We start from the raw sequence: 20,338 nt of genomic DNA, 5'->3' as shown, positions 1-20,338 counted from the left end.
GACAGCTGTTCTGGGGCAGTCAAACTTTGATAAGCTGGTAACTATGACAAATACAAAAAATGTCCTCATACAAGCACATGCAAGATAACTTCACTATTTCTTTAAGTATATGTTTTCTATTTTTAAAGATGCATTTGTCTCCAAAGCCCTCTTTTCTTTCTCCAGTTTGTCCAACTGGGCTAGGGATGAAATTACTCACAGACCAGTACAAATGACTGGAAACCAATTCAAATCTATAACACAGCATAAGTTCAGTGCACATGAACTGCTTTCAAAATGGTCAAAACTGGTTTAAGATAAACCTGGATGGATGTAGTATCAGACTTAACTGATTTAGGTTAAATTGGTTTATTGAACTTCTATCCCAGATCCCCTCCAGTTTCAAGCTGTCTACTCCAGCTGAGCAGCGAGGTGTGGTCTAGTATCCCCTGGCTTCTGGCCTGGGCCACCGCAGGCATGTGGCTGCATTTCTGGAATCAAAAGTGAATGTTTGTTCACTTGCTTATTGGTTCAGTCTATGCAGTTGAGACTAACCTGTAAAGATTGAATCAATTCAGTCTTGGGCTTTTTGACTGTCTGTATTTAGCCCTGTTACATTATTTAAATAATAGGAAATGATGATAAAAAATATGTTGTGTGTGTTGTGTGTCAGTCAATGTGTGTTTCCTTGATGTCATTGTTTTGGTGAGATTTTGCAACTATCACAAAAAATTGAATGCCAATAGATATGCTATTTGACCGATCCAATCATGAAGACCAGTATGTAAGAATCAAAACATGCCAGAACAGACCTCCATACAGAACTCCCATAAATGTTACCAAGAGCTTAGCACAAATATAGGCATAGTATTTCTTTACATCAAATGCCCATGCAGCACTGAAAAAAATCACCTAATATCACTACAGAGAGATTTTTTTTAATGTTTGATTTTTCCAAATCCACATTTACTTTAATTTCATCTGGTCTTGAATGTATCCATTATTTTTGAAAATCATACTCAACCTTCATCTTATGCATCTTGTAAATACAGCTGAATGCTTCTTTAATATACAAGGGATACAGGAGGCCAGCATCTGTCTTACTGAGAAATTACTATTGGAAGGAAATGATGAGGCATTTCTGCTGTATGTCTGGGTTTTAGCTATTGACTGCACAGCTGCATAACTACAATCAGTTACAAAAATCTGAGTCTACTGATATTCTTCATTGCATAAAGGGTTCAGACCTTTCCAAGTTGCAACATCTATAGTCTTAGTATGTTAACAAGGTTTTGGGTTTCAAATCCTGAAAATTCAGAAAATCTCATGCAGATTGTTTCTGGTATTAATGAAAGAGCTCACTTATTCACAAGTCAAGAATAAACTTTAAAAAATTGGCTGCTCTTCTGCAAGTATGGAACAATATTGATGAATAATTAGATATTCTATTCTCTATTTATATATACTTATTTTCTAAAAAAAATAGATATTTATGTATTCACAGTTTTCTGTTGGGAACCAGTAGGGTCCTAAGTCCCAGGCAGAAGGCTGGGGTCTAGAGAAAACAAGACCCAGCCTAGAAGGAGGATTACAACTTGTGGGCCTACACAGAGGCTAGGCAGGTCCTGACTAGATAGGGCAGGGGTGAAGTCAAGGGAACTAGGCCTCATCTAACTTTGCTGGGGCGCTAGTTCAGCCTGGCTAGTGGTGATGGCTCTATGGTGGGGCCTAGTGGGGGGACCCCCTCTGGAGTATAGAGATTAGGAGCTGCCACACTGACTTTCTGATCCCTCGCCTGGTCAATATAAGGGGGACCAGGGCCACATCTGTTCAGCCAGCAGTCTTGGCCAGGTCTGTTCAGCATGTACAGAGTCTGGGTCACACAGCGCCATGTTGCTGCCAGCTGCGCCTGCAGCCAGGCCACAGCTATGCTGGTTGCTGCCGCTGGTGCCACGGGGGACAGGTGGGGGGGCAGGCATGTGGCAGCCCCCACTCAAGACCCTCTACAAACCCACCCACAGACTGCACATCCCCCTCATCACGCCTCACATTGCCCCATCCCCCCACCACTCCTCACACCCACCCACACCCACAAACCCCCCCACCCCCATCTTACCCATGATGGTGCCTGGGTCCTGATCCTTGCCATGCTTATGCTTGCCCCGGCACACTAAGGGTTCATACCCTGCATGCTGGAGCAGCAGGAGCATCATAGAGACGCTCTGGCCAGAAACCAGAGCATCTTTCTGGAGGACCAACTCCCAGGTTACCTCAGGGCATGGCTCCCTGACCATGCCCTGCCCCCCCTTCCCCTCCCCCGTGTTTTATTTTGATACCTGGATATCCAGGTAGAAAATGTTGAGTCCGCGCTGAAAATATGCAGCGTGGGGAACATTTTTTTGTTTTCAGTGTGCTTCTTGCCACATCTCAAGCTGCTTTGAGACAAGGCAAGAGGCACGTGCAGACTTGTCTGGATGCACCCTCAGCATTCACATAAATGTGTATCTTAGGGAGAAGGCATGGAGAATTCCCTCCTGGTCCTCCAAGGCTGTGGGCATCAGCTACTTCCAAGTGCAAAACTGATCAATGGCATCTGCTCCTGTCAATACCTATGCACACCCTTATCTTCAATCTTCATCTGCTCTGACTTTACAGGGTTAATTTTAATGAAAAAGCTAGCAGGCACAGAAATATGGGACAGCATTGGTAACCAGTGCTTTTCCTTGAGGTTATTTTTTTGCCAAGGAGAAAAGAAACTTCATACGCACAGATAATAAGTAGAAAAATTCTCCAGTTCTCTTTCAAAGATTTTCTATCTCCCAGATAGAATTTATAGGACTTTCCCTGAACTTGTTTCAATTTGGGGAGTGGGCTTATTTCTTCTTCATTAGGAACCTGAAAGTGAGCCTTCCCCTTGTTCTATGCTTCTTAATTTAATTTTCTCTAGACCAAAGGTGAACCAGCCCTTTTCATAGTGTGCCCCTCAGCTTTAATATATTCTCTAATATTTGCTTTATGTTTGCAAATGAGGTACCAAACTTGGAAAATCTGGCCTAATAGTTACTTTATGCAGTGATGATACAATAGCTTTGGATTAATATTAAATGTCCATCTGGGCGCTCCTTTACTGCTGCTATAAACTGAACTAAGCATTTTAATTCTGGGACCATTAATAAATACTCACCAAGCTATTTCTTCTTCCATATTAATGAATTCAATTTTATTTCAACCATACTTTACTTGTGGAATAATCCTTCCCATCCGCTTGCATCACTTAACACATAGATACACTGCATTTCATTTTCCACCTTTCAGCCCAATTCAGCTAATCTATCAAAATTATACAGTGAAACAGCTGCATCCTTCTGAAGTTTAACTGCTCTTCCTATTTCCGTATCCTCTGCAATATTTATTACCGTACATGTTGTAACTTTAAATCAATAATTAAAATAGTAGAGTAATAGTACCAGTACCAAAAGCTAAAGGACAGTTTCCCAACACATTGTTATTCTACTAATCACCTTTTTATCATAATCGCTTACCCTGTATTAAGAGAACTTATACAAAAATTGGTTTGTGAAACTTCATTAGCAATTTTCTTGAAATCCAGATCTATTCAATCTCAGATATGTCCTTTATTCATGCCAAACTTTATTCCATTTTAAAAGGTAATCACATTTGCTTGAAATAACTTTTACAAACCCTTGCTGACTCACACCTATTATGTTATAATTTCCCTAACATATTCTTATGCCATCCATAAATATAATTCAATTTTTTTCCTAACATACAATAAATGTTACATTTATAGTCCTGTAATTTTCAACCTCTTTCCTATAAGTGCTCTTTTTAAAAAACTGTAACTGAATTGCCTGGTATTCCATTTACTGTCTACTTGTGCATCAAAAGGTTCTTTAGAAGTAATAATGACTCAAGTATTTCAAGCTTAATATCAAACATGTTGTGTAAATGTGCCATAGAGAAACCTTAAACTGGTCCAATCAAGTCCAATCAGCAGACAGTTAATCAAAGGAAGCCCCCAAATCATCAATTCAAACCTTCATCCTCAATTACAGAAAACCAAGAACATGTTATAACACATCACAGGTGAAAACAGGGAAAATGAGGACGCTGCCAATGCCCTGCCATTGCAAAGACTGTGAGGTAGTTGGTTAATACACGTTCAGAAGACGCTAGGAAAATATTAACCTTAACACATAACAATGAGTTTCTATATGTCACTGTATCCTGATTCATTCTCCTGGTTTTGTTATACAGTATTGTTAATGCTGGTCAAAAGCAAATGATGGATTTCATCTTAACTTCTATAAAATTATGTATTTATATTATACATGTTTGTAAGGCTTGTCCTGTCCCAGCTCAATCCTGATGTTCCTAGGCTAAATATGCCATGCTGTTTTAGTTTCTTCTCATGAGGCAGGCTTTCCATTCCCTTAATCATCCTAGCAGCTCTTCCTCATACCCATTTTCTTCTAAATTTGTCTTTCTTGAACATGGATGGCCACAATTATACACGGTATTCCAGATGAGGTCTTACCCGGAGCCTTGTAAAATGGCATTAATTTGTCCCTCTCTTTGGAAAATGCTTCACTCAACATCCTAATGTCATGTTGATCTTTTTCATAGCTGCATCCCACTAGTGGCTCAGTTACCCTGTAATTATTACTGTAATACACCCAGGTTTTTTTGCTTTTCCTCTCATTCAACCATGTGAGCTCTGAACTATTCAATTTCTAGAACAGTCCTCAACGTTAAGAAATGTATTGTTCCTGAAGGTAATATATAGTCAAATAATAGTTGACTACTGGCACAAGCAAGTCTGGTTGTTTTTCTAAACATCTGCATAAGTTTGAATTTCTGTTCTTAAACCATATGTCATTTAACTCATGATAATGATTAGCTGTAAAACTTAAGTACTTTCCAAATTCATTTAGTTCTTTATAAGTCAAGGCACATAGCCAATCAGTTTGACATTCTCAATGGATACAGGGAACAGCTAGTCTTTAATATATTAGGAAGTTTAGGATCATTCTCCTTTATATCATTTTCATTATTTTTCTCCATTTTTCTCCCAGCATCAGGCTGCAATACTGCCTGTCAAAAAACTAAACACAGAGCAATATGGTTGTCTTGCTGTTATGGATACCAAGGGAGAAATTTCATCAGGACAAAAAACCAGGCCAGTTAGACTTTTTTCTCTCCCCTTTATTGTTTGCTTGGTGCCATCATTTTTTTTAGCAAGAACAGTGATGATCTTTAATCATAATCTTCAACCTTTAGTAAAATGTTTGGCTTACAGGAGAAAAGAGAAGTTGATGTTTAAAGTATTTTCTAATTGACTTGCCTAATTCAAAGCAGCTTTTTTTTTTTTTTTGGTTGAAATTCATTTGCTAAAAAACTTGGCTAAAGATTTTTACTGGAAAACAAACCCTGAGCATTGGAAACTGCAGTCTCATTCAAAGGTTGTTAGAGTGCAAAATATTCTAAAAGAAAAATTAGAATATGTTCACTTTAGGAGCCAGCTACATTTAAATAGTGACTTGAAAAGATTATTCTGAAGTTCCCTGGTTAAATTATGATAAAAAGACTTTGCATCTGAATCAACTTTATTGCAGATGGGCTTCTTTTTCTCATAGAAAAATATCAGATATCAACATCTCAATCTCAGAATATTATTTATTTGTTATGCATATTAAGATAATATTCATGGACTACAATTGTGCTTATACTCTAATCTAAGACAAGGTACTATAAATGAAGATTGCAAAGTTTAAGAAAGGAATAGGGTAAGTTAGTGGAGGTCAATGTGCTGTAAACCAGTGAAGTTACCTGCTTCCAGAAAAGAATGGCCTAAGACAATCAATCACAGTTACTTTCTCTCTGACATTACTTTATAATAAAGCAAAAAGGAAGTACATTGCTAAAAACTACCCACAAGGTTGTTTCACCTTATATGTTACAAGTAATATAAAAACACACTTGAACTTACAAGTAGCAATTTTTAGAGAGCATTCCTGATTTCTGTTCCCTAAACAGGCAGCCTCATGGCTGTGAACACCCAAGTCAATGAGTAACAGAATAACTAAACCCGGATTGGTTATTTCTCTTATTTACTTTTATAGTCTTTCTTCTCCCATTTGAGGACTGTGGGAAAGTATGATGACCCTTCTTTCTGGGCATCCCATATGGTCGTTCATTCATTTTTTAAATATCACAGTAGTTCTTGCAAGAATACCTCTGTGTGACTGTCACTGGTACTGACAGCAGGTGCAATGCTGAACTGTGGTGTGTCCAGGCAGTTTATATCCATTTGCTTACAGCTTTCAGTCACCACTAAAATAGAGTCTAGCCCTGGATAACAGCAAACTCTCTCATACTTCTTGATGCCTAAAGGTCTCAAGAGAATACTATCTATCTATCTATCTATCTATCTATCTATCTATCTATCTATCTATCTATCTATCTATCTATCTATCTATCTATCTAGTCTCCTTATTGTTCCATAATTCAAATGAATACGCATGTTTGATTTTCAGCTCTACTAAGCCCTGTCAGTGTCCATAGGGTTGAACCTTTGTAAGGGTTCGGCCCAAAATGTTTCCTTTACATACCAAATATATTAAAATTCCAGGAGAGATTGCAGTGAAAATTAATGTGCCACAGACTCATGCTAGCTTCAGTGCTACTCTATTGCATCTTCCTTCTCCAAGCCTCACTTTAAGTACATACGAATTTAAGTTAATTCCATTCACAGAGGTTACCATGGATAACTTCCATTGTTACTGAAGGAAAGTACTTGCAAAAATACATGGGTCAGGGTAACAGTATTTCTTTGCTCATCTCTCTCTCTTGATAAAGCCCAGCTATATATTGCAATCAATTAACACAGTGCATTTCTATATAAAAAACAGTTCCTTTAGAGCAGAGTTCTCATGACCCAAGAGGATCAGGGCCACCTCATGTTTCCATACTGCTAAATATTAGGGGGAAGGGTCCTAGCTATGGAGAAGGTTGAGAATCTTGCTTTATAGAATTTATAGGGAAGTATAAAAGTACCTCAGTTTACTTGGTTCAGGCCCCTCTCTTCCTTTAAGGCTGATTTACAGTCATTCAGCACAGATCTGATAAGTTCAGCACTGTTTCTTTCAGTGGTGCTGTTCCTGCAGGATTCTGAAAATACAAAGGGAAACGTGTGATCTTGGGGTTTAACATATAGTTAACTTTATTATATATTCAGCGTTGTCTGATATTTGTGTGCTTGCTGAATGGACCAGTAATGACAGATTCAGAATGCCCTGGTGATATTTTTTTTCTTGCTTCTCAGGAACTATCTATAAATTATGATGATTCAGGGCCACTAGGTCCAAAATGACTTACCTCTATCTGATGAGATAACAAAAGAATTCCACTTAAAAGAACCAATAGAGGGAACCATTATAGATTAAGAGATCCATCACACATCCATAGAAGGAAGTGGTAAACATACATCATACTGCATAAATGTCAGTAGTCAGGCTAATACATCACAAACAAAGCTCCTGGCTTTATAATACATCACAAGCAAAGCTTCTGGGCTTAACAAAAGTCTGAGTCAACAATTGGATGCCGGCTTATGACTTTAAACATGAACATCCATATATTATATGCACACAAACAGAAGGAAGCCACAAGACCTACAGTCCAGTGGTCCTAACCTCTTTGCGGTTTAGCTCATTTGCTGTAAAACTGGCCTCTGGGGAATAACCCCATATGATACGTTTCCTTGCTGCAGAAAATTAAAAGGGAGAGGGCTTGGCTGAAGTGCACTGTAGTCAGGCTATTCTTAGCCACTATTAAGATAGAGCATCTGTGGACTGTCAGAGAAGGCAAAGAAAATAAAGGTGGCTTGAAGCCACCTTTCCCTATACCTCCCACTGCTTCTGCACTAAGCAGAAAAATGAAGCTTCAGTGAAGTGGGGCCAAGAACCTTACCTGCACACAGAGAGAGTGAGCAAGCGATCAAAAGACAGCAACGACACTTAAAGTCAAGAACTTTAGCACCAAACCTCCAGGATACCTCGTTCCTCAGAATCATCATTTTCCTTATAACTATCTGTTCTTTTGTTATGGGTAGCACTCTGCTGCATTTCAAACAAGGAAGGGTGTGAATCGACTTCTAGTCTTTGAATGTGCAAAGTTACCCATTTTCTCGGGATAATTAAATACTGTATGACTAAGAGGGCACAATAGAGAGTGCAATACAGATGGTATAGAGTGCACTGTATCTCACTCTCTCACTCCTTTGAGCATACTGTGAAAGCCTATTTTTAACTAAACAGGGCAAGAGCCAAGAAAGGAATTACAGATAAATATATAACCTAGAAGGGATGGAACCCAAATTCACTTTTTTTCTCTTAATATTGAACGATCATGCCTATTGCACTTCTTAGATTAACAATTCTATTTATTTGTTTAAATTATACAAATGAAAAATATCTGCTTGCTGTCCCTTTTCTGCATTTAGGCTAGAATGCTTTGGATTCTGGCAGACAGTTCTTTGTACATGTGAGGGCAGCTGGCAAGCTAAAAAGAATTTCAATTTTAGTTACCAGATGAGTTAAACTTCACTCGCTGAGAGGATCCGTTACACATGATCAGGCCCATTACACTTCAGTAGAAGTCAGTGACACATGTACTTGCAAGCCAGCAGAGAAATAACTGTGATGAAGATTGATAGAAGGAAGCTTGGCTTCTATTTAGGTGAAAGAAAATAGGTTCAGGGCTTGGCCTTGCCCTCAACTACCTTGGCCTGTAGAGAATGATGCAGGTTTTTACATGGGAAAATTTCTATTCAGTTTTTGTGTCTTTGTATTCTGTAAGAAAAATGTCTCAGAATAAGGCGAATTTGGGGAATGAGAGCCAACTCTGAAAACAACATGCATGGGTAAAAATAAAAACATTTTTCTGCTCCTAACAGGTAAAGTCTGCAAGTCACCAACAGTCAGGCCAACAAAGCTAATGGACAATTGAAGCAGGAAAGACACTAGCAGAAAAAAGTGGCACCTGTTTAATGCATGCACGCTTCCAATGTGATTGTTATCAGTGGTGAAATGAATACCGGAGTTCTCCACCTCTCCACGGCATAATCCTCCACATCTCAAGTTTAGGAGAATTAATTTGAAAGTCCCTAGCAGAGCCCACAAAAATACTATATGGGAAAAAAGGGGTGAGCCTGAACTACAAAGTGCACCATCTTGGTGGTTTTAAGATACTCTACCAGGGCAACTCAAGGAAGAAAAGGACAAATATTTTCTTCAGGGAAGAAATACATATTTTATATACATCTGTCACATCTCAGAATTATGACTATGATCCAAACATTGCAAGGTCCTTCTGTGAAGACAGTCTTCCCCTGTAATATTTAGCGTGACAAACTAAAATAGAGCTTGGCAGTCTACCTCTCTTTGACAGGTATGACAGCAGAGACAAGCAAACCTAAAAGATTCCAATATTAAACTCCAGTCTAAAATAAGTGTTAGAAAATTATACATTTCTGCTCTGTTACATATAACGAATGCTCATTAAAAATGAATACAGGGTTTGTTTTGTTAGAAACAAAGACACGATTCTGACATAAATGATGGTAAAAAGCTAACTATATATATTTTCTCTAGTTGTCATTTTGGAAACATTTGGGAGTTTGATCCTGATTCTCATTTGTATCACACTTGCTCCAGTGGTGTCAATCCCTTTGATGTCAGTGGAGTTGCTTGTAGTTTGCCCTCGGTGTAACTAGTATAACAGAGATGGGGATCAGGCCCTAATTGTTACTGATATGATAAAACATGCCGTATTGAATACTGGCCAGGCTGTTACCATGACTGAGGGGGCCTAGGAGTCAAATAAGGGAAGATTTGTTCTGCAATTATGAACAGGTTGGTTATTTTTCCTCTCTCTCTCCAGTACTCACATGGACCAAATTATCTGAGTACCTGAGTATGTCAAATCATTTAAGCAGCATTTTGCAAAATGTGGGTTGTGCCCTGGGGAGCAAGGGGGTGTAAAAGTTTCCCAGGGGGAGGTGGGAGGGGTAGGAGGATATCAGAGGCACTTAAGCAGCAGGGGGAATCAGTGGGAATTTAGTTGTGGATGAGTGCCAGCAGCATCTGAAGTGGTCAGCTTCACTGTTGGGGTGATGCAATCAGCCAAGGTTGGGGAAATGCTGCTTGAAAGCATTTATCCTTACAATACCCTGTAAAGTGAGGAAGTGCGGTCCCTGTATTACAAATGGGAAACTGCGGCAGAGATTGGCTAAGTGGTCTGCCCAAGGTTACAGAGCCTGGGGCAGAGTAGGGATTTCTTCTAAGTCCTAATCATTTGGGCAGCCCAACTCTGTCGTTCAGCTTAGAGACAAACACCAAGAGCATGGATAGTGCAGGAGCTAGGACTGGTATGGAAAAGATGAAAGAAAACAAAGCCAAATGAACAACTTGCTTAAGGGGAAAAGAAACTCATATCCATCAGATAAGTCAAATATAAATAAATATCTTGAAATCTAATTTTTAGTTCTGCGACAAGCTATACAGCACACTAAGATGCACCTCTACTTGAACCTGAAAGGTACATGTTGTTATTATTAGAAATGCCTGGTTAATCCTCACTTGAATCACTCATGTAAGGATTTTTAATAAAGACATCTCATGCGACTAAAAGATGGGCAGATCGTTATCTGAGGAAGTTCACCGTTGAGAAATGTAAAGTGCTCCACCTTGGGATGAGCAACCCCCAACACAACTACAGCCTTGGCGGCACCAAACTGACTAGCACCACAAGTGAAAGGGATCTGGGGGTAATAATAGATAATAATAATAATAAATATGAATATGAGCCGGCAGTGCGATGCTGTTGCCAGTAGGGCAAATAATACTCTGGCGTGCATCAATCGATGCATCTCTGGCAAAACCAAGGAGGTGATTCTTCTGCTCTACTCAGCACTAGTGAGACTGCGGCTGGAGGACTGTTCTGGGCACTGCACTTCAACAAGGACATGAACAAGGTTTGGAGAGTCCAAAGAAGACCCGTATAATTAGAGCTTTACATGGTAAGCCATACAAGGAAAGGCTGAGGGACCTGGGACTCTTCAGCCTGAGGAAAAGGAGGCTGAGATGGGACCTGGTAGCAGCTTACTGCTACACTAGGGGAGTACATCAAGGGCTCAGTGAACAACTGTTCACCAGAGCATCCAAGGGGAAAACGAGAAGTAATGGCCACAAACTCATGGAGAGATCAATTCAGGCTCAACATTAGGAAAAACTTCTTCATAGTCAGGGTGTCCAGACTGTAGAACAAGCTCCCTCCAGAGGTGCTGCAGTTGCCTACCCTGGAAATCTTCAAGAGGAGACTGGACTGGCACCTTGCTGGGGTCACCTGACCTCCAGTTCTCTTTCCTGCTTGGTGCAGGGGGCTGGACCCGATGATCTTCCGAGGTCCCTTCTGGCCTTACAATCTATGAAAACAAGCGAACAGATCAAGATGCTTCTTTTTCCCCATTTTATAGCTGATAAGAACCTGCGTGACAGCCTGCTACTTAGCTAATCATAGCGAGCTCTAGTCTAGCTCTGTACAGATGGTCTAACCTACAAAATGCGGGTAGAGTTTTCTTCCCTTTCATTGTTCCAAGATGCTCAGGAGTGGTATTTAAGTCTGGGATCATGTCTACTTCATAAAACAATTGCTGTCTCTTCCCTGGGACTCAATCACACACACAAAGAATTGCTGATGAGTTTTTTTATCATACTTCTGGAGAGGGAAATAAAAGACTTAAAAAAAAAAGAAAATGAAAACAATACGTGTCTTCAGGAAAAGGATAAAATGTTTTATATAGCACTTTCCTTTAGAACAGGAACAATATGTTTCTCAAGGAAGATAAGTTTTATTGCTTTTCTTGCAGAGGGTGATAATTTCCAAACTCCATAAAATTGTTGATATTATTCAAATAAATCAAATAATATTGATTCAACAGCCCGGCACCCTAGGACAGATTGGCCCTTCCAGCAGAAAAAGCTGTAGTAAGGTGCTAGCACACTTCCAGGGTTTTCCTTTTGTCAAGTGGGCAGGAAAAAACCCCTCTAGCATTTGGGAGGGGGCCCAACTTCCCCACTTAGATAGGAAAGAGAGCCTTCCAATCTGTCCCAGAAGGAGCTCCTTGTCCCATATGTCCATATGGGTCCAGTTCTCCCCATGTGCTCCATCTCATCTTCTCCTTTCTCCCAGATCCATTCTTCTTGCCCAGTCAGTCTTTGGCACTGTCAGCTGTTCCTCATTCAGTCTCAGACCCCTTTTGCATTATTTCCCTTTCCTTCCTTTTTTCCATCATTGCCCCTCTCTCACCTAGCTCACAGGCTTCCATGCCAATCCCAAATCCAAATTTCTCTCCTTCCCCTAAATTGCTTTCATTCCCTGTCTTCCCTCACTGGATTCCTTTCCATAATCTACTCCTGTAGCTCTGTTTTGCATTCCCTTGGGATTTCAACTTGCCATCTTCCTCCTCCTCAATGCAATGAGATCTTTGAGGGGGCAAGGCAGAGAAGATCCTTGCCCCCATTCCGGTGTGCAGACCCAGTCCAACCTGCACAAGCCGAGTGCAGTTTTGACAGCGGTCCATGTGGGGGGCTGGGGTGGTATGGATGCTATGGCACACTCTTGACAGCCCAGAGTTTCCAGGTCATAGCAGAAGCATCAACAGTGTGGACTGTCAGATTTCAACAAATCTGCACATTTTTCTAAATATGTTGTCACAGGGACACAAAAAAGGAAAGGAAAGTGGTTCATGTGGCATCTGGTCAGCACTTGGAGCTCTGAGGGCTCGAGCATGCTCAGTGAGGATGAACTCTTTGGAGATATTAGTGGTTAAATGCCAACAAGTCCTTACCGAGCATGTGTGAGCAAATATTTGAACAAGCTAATAATTTTGCCAGATCTGAATGGATTTTCATGAGAATGGTAAAATTAAAGCATCCTTGACATAAACGCAAACCTATCCTCTTCCAAACTCATCAGTCCTTATTCCAAAATATGGGAGTGATAGAGCTGTTCTAAGAAAAGGGCTCAAGGATTTATCATGTGGCCCCAACAGTGTAATTTTCAGTATCTTTCTTCTCAGAAACAGCTGAACCTTTTCACCTGGAGAAAAAAAAATGGTAGATGCTCGGACATGAAAAATTTCAGCCCAAATGGCTCAAGTTTGGCAATGTAAGCACCTGAAAACAGGGGCTTATCCAACAGGACAGCTTTACCAATCATAATATTTCTTCATGAAATCTAACTGAACTTGGACCCTCATACGGATTATGGCCAACTGCTGTTTTCACAAATAACCTATATCCCCAGAAAGCATCAGCCTGGTAATGCACTGATTTATTGTATTATTTTAAATTACCACATTACTACTAAAAGGAATATGGCTGAATCTCAGCCTACATAGACATTTGTATGCTATATCACAACCATATTATATATGGTAAGCTGTTTTTCGGAGTTCTTTAGGTTTGGAGTTGTGCGGTATTTTCTGAAATTACTGGGAGTTGTATAGCTAAATCCTGGCAAAACTCCTTGAAAACTTACAGGTAAGTATTTTATATATTCTGTCATTTGTATTTATATATGCCTATCCTTAGTTTCTCAGTAGATCTGCTTTTTGTTCAAATAAGTATGCATTCTACACATCAATCTGATCCTTTACTATCAAAATTTCACAGGCAGAAGCTGGGTTTTGAACAGGTGCATCAAATGTGATCATGGAAAATAACTTTCAGATAACCGCATCAGATAGAGGGCTGCATTTTGCACTCACAAACACCAGGATAAATCCAGAGTGTGACTTCAGTGGAGTTAGCATGGCTTTTCAGTAGTGTAACTGAGTATGGAAAGCCACCCAGACTGTTTGTTATACCTTATCTGACGACAGCAGGGGGAGAAAACAACCATGAATAGAATAAATTTGATTTTATTTTGTTTCTGATACACTGCCTCTCACCTCTAGGACATTTAGAATGAGTTACTATCTGTGAAGGAATCATCTACCTATAACATGTGATATTATATATATATATATATATATATATATATATATATATATATATATATAATATGTGATATAACATGGTTAATGACATCAGCAACACATATGATGGACACCATTCAGAAATGTGATAATCTTAATTAGAGAAAATGGTAGTGTAAGATGTTGCAATTATGATGGTCCAGAAATTTTGCTAAAGACAAGTATTTCATAGGTGAGAACTTTTATTGGACCAACTGTACAGCTAGGATAGAGTTAGGCAAGCTTTTGAATGCAAGACTTCATGTGATGAAGAAAGTGACCTGATGAAGAATGGCTTATGTTTGAAAGCCTAACTCTATCCCAAGTATATAGTTGGTCCAATAAAAGATCTCACCCTAAGAAATCCTTGCCTCTCTTATTCTAGAAAAGGAATTTGAACAAGTCTTCTCTAGCTTCATGAAAAGAGCAGTACACTAGGAACCTGGGATAAATGGGTATTACTCTAGTCTCAACCACTGTCCTTCACTTCTCCATGCTTCCTTCTCCTCATCTATAAAATGCTTGAGACATTTTAGGTAGGAGGCTAGAAGTAAGGGGAGGAAATGAGGGGAGACCTCTGGGGGAATTTTTCTTCTAGGTATTGTTGATTATGGGAGAAGGTGCCTGTAGAGGATTGGGGCAGTAATAGGAAGCCTTGGTATTAAAATTCAGATGATCCATAGGTTCTTTAATCTATCTTGTTCTACATTAAATGTTTTGCTATTGAAGCAGGGGCTTTGCCATTGGTTTAAAATGATGAGACATTCAGCCTTCACCCCAAACAGAACCAGTATACAGATCTGAGTTCGAATCTGAAAAGTATGGCTTGTCTCACATCTATTCTAGCCTATTACTAAAACTGTTTTAAGGCTAGAAAATTTAGAAAATTCAGGAACTAATTATTCTGCTCACACATACACCAATTATAGGACTTAAGTGGAAGTATTCTTACATGGAAGCTGAAGCACACCTCTTTTCAAAGATGTCTGGAGTTTACTACAACAGTCTTCACCTTTTTTAAGTGCAGTAAAACCAAGTTACCTGAACACTTTCCCCTATACCACTGGTTAGATCTCACCTGTAGTTGTTTCTGGAACAACCTTATTTTCTTAAAATTTTTCTTTATGCAGCAGGTCTATCAAATTAAAACCTCTATTTATTTTTCAGAGCTGACTTCATGCAAATGTTTTCAATTACCACTATGTCTAAGTAGTCTTGGTACAGACAGTCAAAAAGCCCGAGGCAGAATTGATTAGATCTATGCAGCTTTCTTATACAACTTTTATAGAAACTTCTTAATGAATAGGACCTATATACTACTAGGAATTACAAATGTGCAGGCCTTGGCATAAGTGGGACTGCACAGGCGTAAAGTGAGCAGAGAATTCTCTCCTTTCAAAGTAAGAAACGTGTGAACAATTTTGACAGGTGGGTTGATGGATGGATGCTTAGATGCCATATCAAAGGCCAGGTTCTTTGGGTAGAAGTGATATCTTTTTTTAAACCAACTGAGTAGTTGGAACAAAGTTTTTTGCAAGCTTTTGGGCACAAGTACCCTTCTTTAGGCAGAGGGAGACCGTTGTTGTTCTGAGATCTCCAAGGAATAGCTGCCATATTTACCTTTCCCTTCACCAGATAGGCAGACCCCACTATAAATGAGCTTGCTCTCCTGGGGTGGCTAGAGCACACCCGGGAGGCCCGTAACCCTTACCCCACTCCAGCCCTAGGGTGCCCTCCCCTTTTCACTGCTGGGCCTTGGATGTCCATGCCTCACAAATGTCAGTGTACCATCACTCAGGTGGGACTTGTGCCCCCCAAAGCCGCCAGGCCACCTCAGGCCTTTACACCCTTGTTGGGGCTTCGACCTTCTTGGCTTCTGCCTCTCTACTTTAAGTGGTCCTTTAGCCAAGGCTGGACCTGGCTTCTGGGCTCCAGCCCCTTATCTTGCCCTCCAGGGCCTTTATCTATACTCCGCTTGGGCTACTGGGCCCCGGGCCCCAGTCTCTGCTCTGTTCTGGGCAATGAGCTACCTTTTCTGCCAAAGCCCACCCTGTGTCCTGGGCCCCTTGGCCCTGGGAGGCTCAGCACACCTGTGTGCCCTCAGACACTATTGGGACTGCTGCCAGCTCCTTAAGTGTCCCAAACCCAAGCCGCTGCTTAAAATGCAAACTAAAACACAAGCCCTTTGGTTATAACTAGACTCTCATCCCTAAGGTTGCATAGTTCAATTTCTAAGACTGCTAGCTCTTTAAGGCCTTTGCCAACTATACTGGCTCCACTCCCCAGCCAGCCCTCAGCCCTCTATTTGCAGCTCCCTGGCATAGTAGGTTCAGTCCATCATCAGCCGGCAGCTCCCTGCAGAGCTCCCTTCTCCTCAGCTTCCCGGGCTAAACCTGGAAATGGGAAACTTCTGGGCTAAACCTTGAGTTTTTGAGTCTCTCCCTGGGTCACCAGACCCTCTGCTTCTGCTTGTCATCACTGTTTGCACAAAACAGAGGGATCTTATTCAGACCCCTTTCCCCATCAAATCTGTTCACAGGGCTGGATGAGCCCCCAGGCCCTGGGCTCCTTCCCCTTCCTCAGTAATGTGGCAGGGGCCCCGTTACATCCACTTATCAAAGTCTCTTATGTTGCCTTCCTTTCAATGGATATCACGTGTGATCTGGCAAGAAAAGTTGCTACATGATTGATAAATTACTATATTTTATTTTTACATGACAATTAATGCACATGAATTTATTACCAGAAGAGAACTATACAAGGATGCTGAGTAAAGTCATGCCTTTTCTCTGAGTTTATGTAATTTGTGTTTTTTGCTGTAGAAAAGACATCACAGAGAAAAGTCCATTTTCTAATAGGTTTGGGAATATAATCAAACAATAAATAATAAACACGCAGCACTTATATAGCACTTGATGTTTTTTCAAAGCACTGAACAAACATTAAATATTTAACCTATGAAGTAGGTAACTATTATTAGGGAAACCAAGACAAAGAGAGGTTACATAACTGCCAAAGCCAACAGGTCAAATTGGGAGCTGAGACAGAACTGCAAATCATGCTTCTCAGTCCCAGTTTTGTGCTTAGTCCATCAGTGCAATTCCAGCAGAGACATGGGGAGAGACCACCTACTCACACCTGCTACAGCTGAGCTGCAATCTCCCTGCCCAATGTGTCCCTCACCCTCCATCCGTCGGTCCCTTCCCTTTCTACTTTCTTTGTCAGCATGCACTTGAGAGTCACTTGACCTCGCTGCATCTTGAAGATGCTGAGCCGGTTGTCATCCTTTGCTTCTGGTTGAATAAGCATTTACACATATGGCCAGGAGCAGCTACTGCTCCCTGCTTCTGCCTGCACCACATCTTTGCTCCCCTTCACTTTCCCTCTCGCTCCCTCACTTACCTCTTTCCATAACAGTTTCTTTTTCTCCTTCGTTTCAAGCCTGGCAATTATATTTTAAAATGACTTTTGTATTTGGTTTTCCATTTCTTCTTATTTTATGACAACATGCTTAGAATGACACCAGCCTCCCAATATAGCATAGTCTCTGCCCTCCCTTAATTACCAGGTCTTACATTACAATTCACCTAATGTGATTTTTAAAAAAAATTCTTTGAACTCATTGAAGCCAATGGATAATTTGCCATTAACTTCAATGCAGGAAAGAGCAGCCTCCCATACTTCTGAACCCAATCTGGTTCTTTCTAGATAGAATCCAGACCTGAGAACTCTTTCGTTCCTAACCCTTTCTATGTAGGAGCTGTAAATACCTCTACATTTTCACCACCACTCTTTCACCACCAACCTTTCCAAGATTTCTTCTCTTCAACCCAAATATACTTTCCTCAGATTAGAAATACTATTTTTTCTTTCTTATTAATATAATCTAAAATTCATATCTTTATAACAAACATGCTGCTGCCATACCTGTTTACTTTTCCATGATCGTACCTGTCCACGTACTACGCAGAAAACTCTCTTTTGACCCAGGAAAACTCCATTAAGTTAAAGTGAACCACAGGTAAAAATCAAGGGCAGACTTCTAGGCTTCAGTGATGCTGGAAGCTACCGTGGAGTAGTTTATGGCAGACGTAGCTTAGTAACAGATAACATTATAGTATAGCTTCACTGTCTCTCATTGTATGTATCCATGGCAATTAATATCACAACTGTCAAATGAAATTGGCCTGGATAAATCATTTCTACCCAATCAATAATCATAGTTGCATGCTCAGGAAGCTTCAGCTATTCAGTAAATCCTATTTAAACTTCTGTTGCCAAAGATTTTAGAGAGAGTCTTGAAAATCTGTTACAGGCTTTGGGCCTAACTCTTATGTACAAGTAGCAAAAACACTTACGGCCATGAGTTGTCTCACTGAATACGAATGGCCTACTCATATGAATATAGTCATTTGGGTGTTTTCATTGGATCTGGCATTTAAGCAGTCCTAATATAGTAGTAACTTAAAAAAAAAAAACCATGAACACAATACAATAAAGCTGCTGAAGGCATTCACCTGTTTAAAAAAAGTTCACTTTATCAAAAAAAAAGTCAAAAGATCCATCCATGTTCTGTTATGTATATAGGTCTTGCACACCTTAAGGCAGTACAATTTGCTCCTTCTTCTTGACTCTACCTTCAGAGACTCAAAAGGTGAAATATGTCTTTGAAGTCAGGTCACAAAGGATACAGGGTAGAAAAATGGGCACAGAAACCAAAGCAGTTCTGCACACCGCTCCAGGACTGTGGTGACAGCAATCACAGAGCGGAGCCTGGGAGATAAGAATCTCTCAGTCCCCAATCCACAATTGCAATCTCAGAGCCAGGGCTGGGAGCTCCCCGCTGTTGCCCTGGGGAACATTGTCCCACCTGGGCTTCAGTGGCAGAGCCCACCCCAGCAGCAGGCAGCTCCCAGGGGCAGGGAGCAATCTCCTGCCCTCTGCTGCCCAGCTGAGTGGGAGCAAATTTGCTCCTGGTTGTCTGTCTACACGTGCTGTACTGTGCAGTAATTACTTGAGAGTAAATTTGCTACTTGTACTTACAGGTAACAAATTTACTCACCATTACAGCAAATTACTGCACAGCAAGTGTCTGCATGTGTCGATGGTGACATTTACCGTGCAGTAATTTGCTCTAATCTCAAGTAAAGCATTTTGTGTAGACGTGCCCTGTGTCCTTTGTCCCATTTCCTTCATACACTTTTGCAGCTTTCTTTCCCCATCTTTTGCTGCATACCCTCACCCCATTCTCTTTCACCACCTGTGGCCAACTATACGTGTCTAAAGATGGTGCCACAACATACAAAACCCTATCCATACCAGCCATGTACGGGGAAGTTCTACCAGTAGAAGATAAGGTGCAAATTTACACTAATATATTTATACTTCCTTGTATAGATGCTTATTCTGGAGACTTTCCACATAGGCAGTTAATCTGGTTTAACTAAGTGGTCATCTTTGCCCAGATATGAACATATCCAAAACCTGGCACCTCAGCACTTTTCATAGTTTTTTAGTTTCCTTGTAAAAAACAGCTCTCATTCCAATTTTGCTACTTGCAGTTAGGACTCTCACAGTGTAGCTGCTTTAAAATATTGCTGATTTAGTCTAGAGCAGAGGGGCTGATAGGAAAAGACCAGCTGAAGGAGCAGAAGCTCAGCTCACAACAGTTAGAGAACTTCACTTGGGCTTTTAATGCTGCTAGGGTTCTCATTAAAGAACTTGCTTAACTTTTGAATGCCTCACTACTTAAACCAGCATAACTCACAGACTAAGCACTATGGGGATATGGAAGGCTGCAATCACATAGAATTACCTTTTGTTTTTTAGCCAACAGCACTATTAATGCAGCAAAAGTGGGTAATTTAGGGGGACTGCAACTATATTTGAGTTAGAACATTCAAAGAGAGGAGTAAACAGCTTGCTTAAATATCCTTGAGTGCCTCTGAATATTGCTACTATTTATCCAACTTTAGACAAGATGTCTTTTAGTACAGATAGTCCCTAAACCAAAACCTTGAGTCTGAATGCCTGTACATTTGGAGATTAGGAAGACAAGTGGAATATTACAGACAGAAAATCTAACAATTTTACAAAATATTTCCTAGGCTTAAATGGGGACAAACACCCTGATTTCAAGCAAACCCTGAGTTAACTTTTAGACTAATGTCCTGATTTGTATTCTGGTGTTAGAGCCCACGTGTCTAATTTTACCTGTTATGTCTTAATTCTGGGAAGGCTGGTTTAAAATAGAACAAA

The 20,338-nt window shown here is 40.3% G+C and overlaps 1 protein-coding gene across 1 annotated transcript in view; it reads right to left on the bottom strand.

Annotated features, from left to right (window-relative positions):
- The window catches only part of TENM1 (teneurin transmembrane protein 1), a 1,265,690-nt gene that overhangs the window by 568,826 nt on the left and 676,526 nt on the right, over window positions 1-20,338 (bottom strand). Inside the window, exon 7 of the mRNA XM_059732824.1 lies at window positions 7,057-7,170. The gene's annotated coding sequence lies outside the window, so the exon portion shown is untranslated. The remainder of the gene's footprint in view (window positions 1-7,056; window positions 7,171-20,338) is intronic.

The sequence above is a fragment of the Alligator mississippiensis genome, chromosome 8 (assembly GCF_030867095.1).
Source record: "Alligator mississippiensis isolate rAllMis1 chromosome 8, rAllMis1, whole genome shotgun sequence".
NCBI lineage: Eukaryota > Metazoa > Chordata > Crocodylia > Alligatoridae > Alligator > Alligator mississippiensis.
This window is presented reverse-complemented; position numbering and strand designations above follow the sequence as displayed.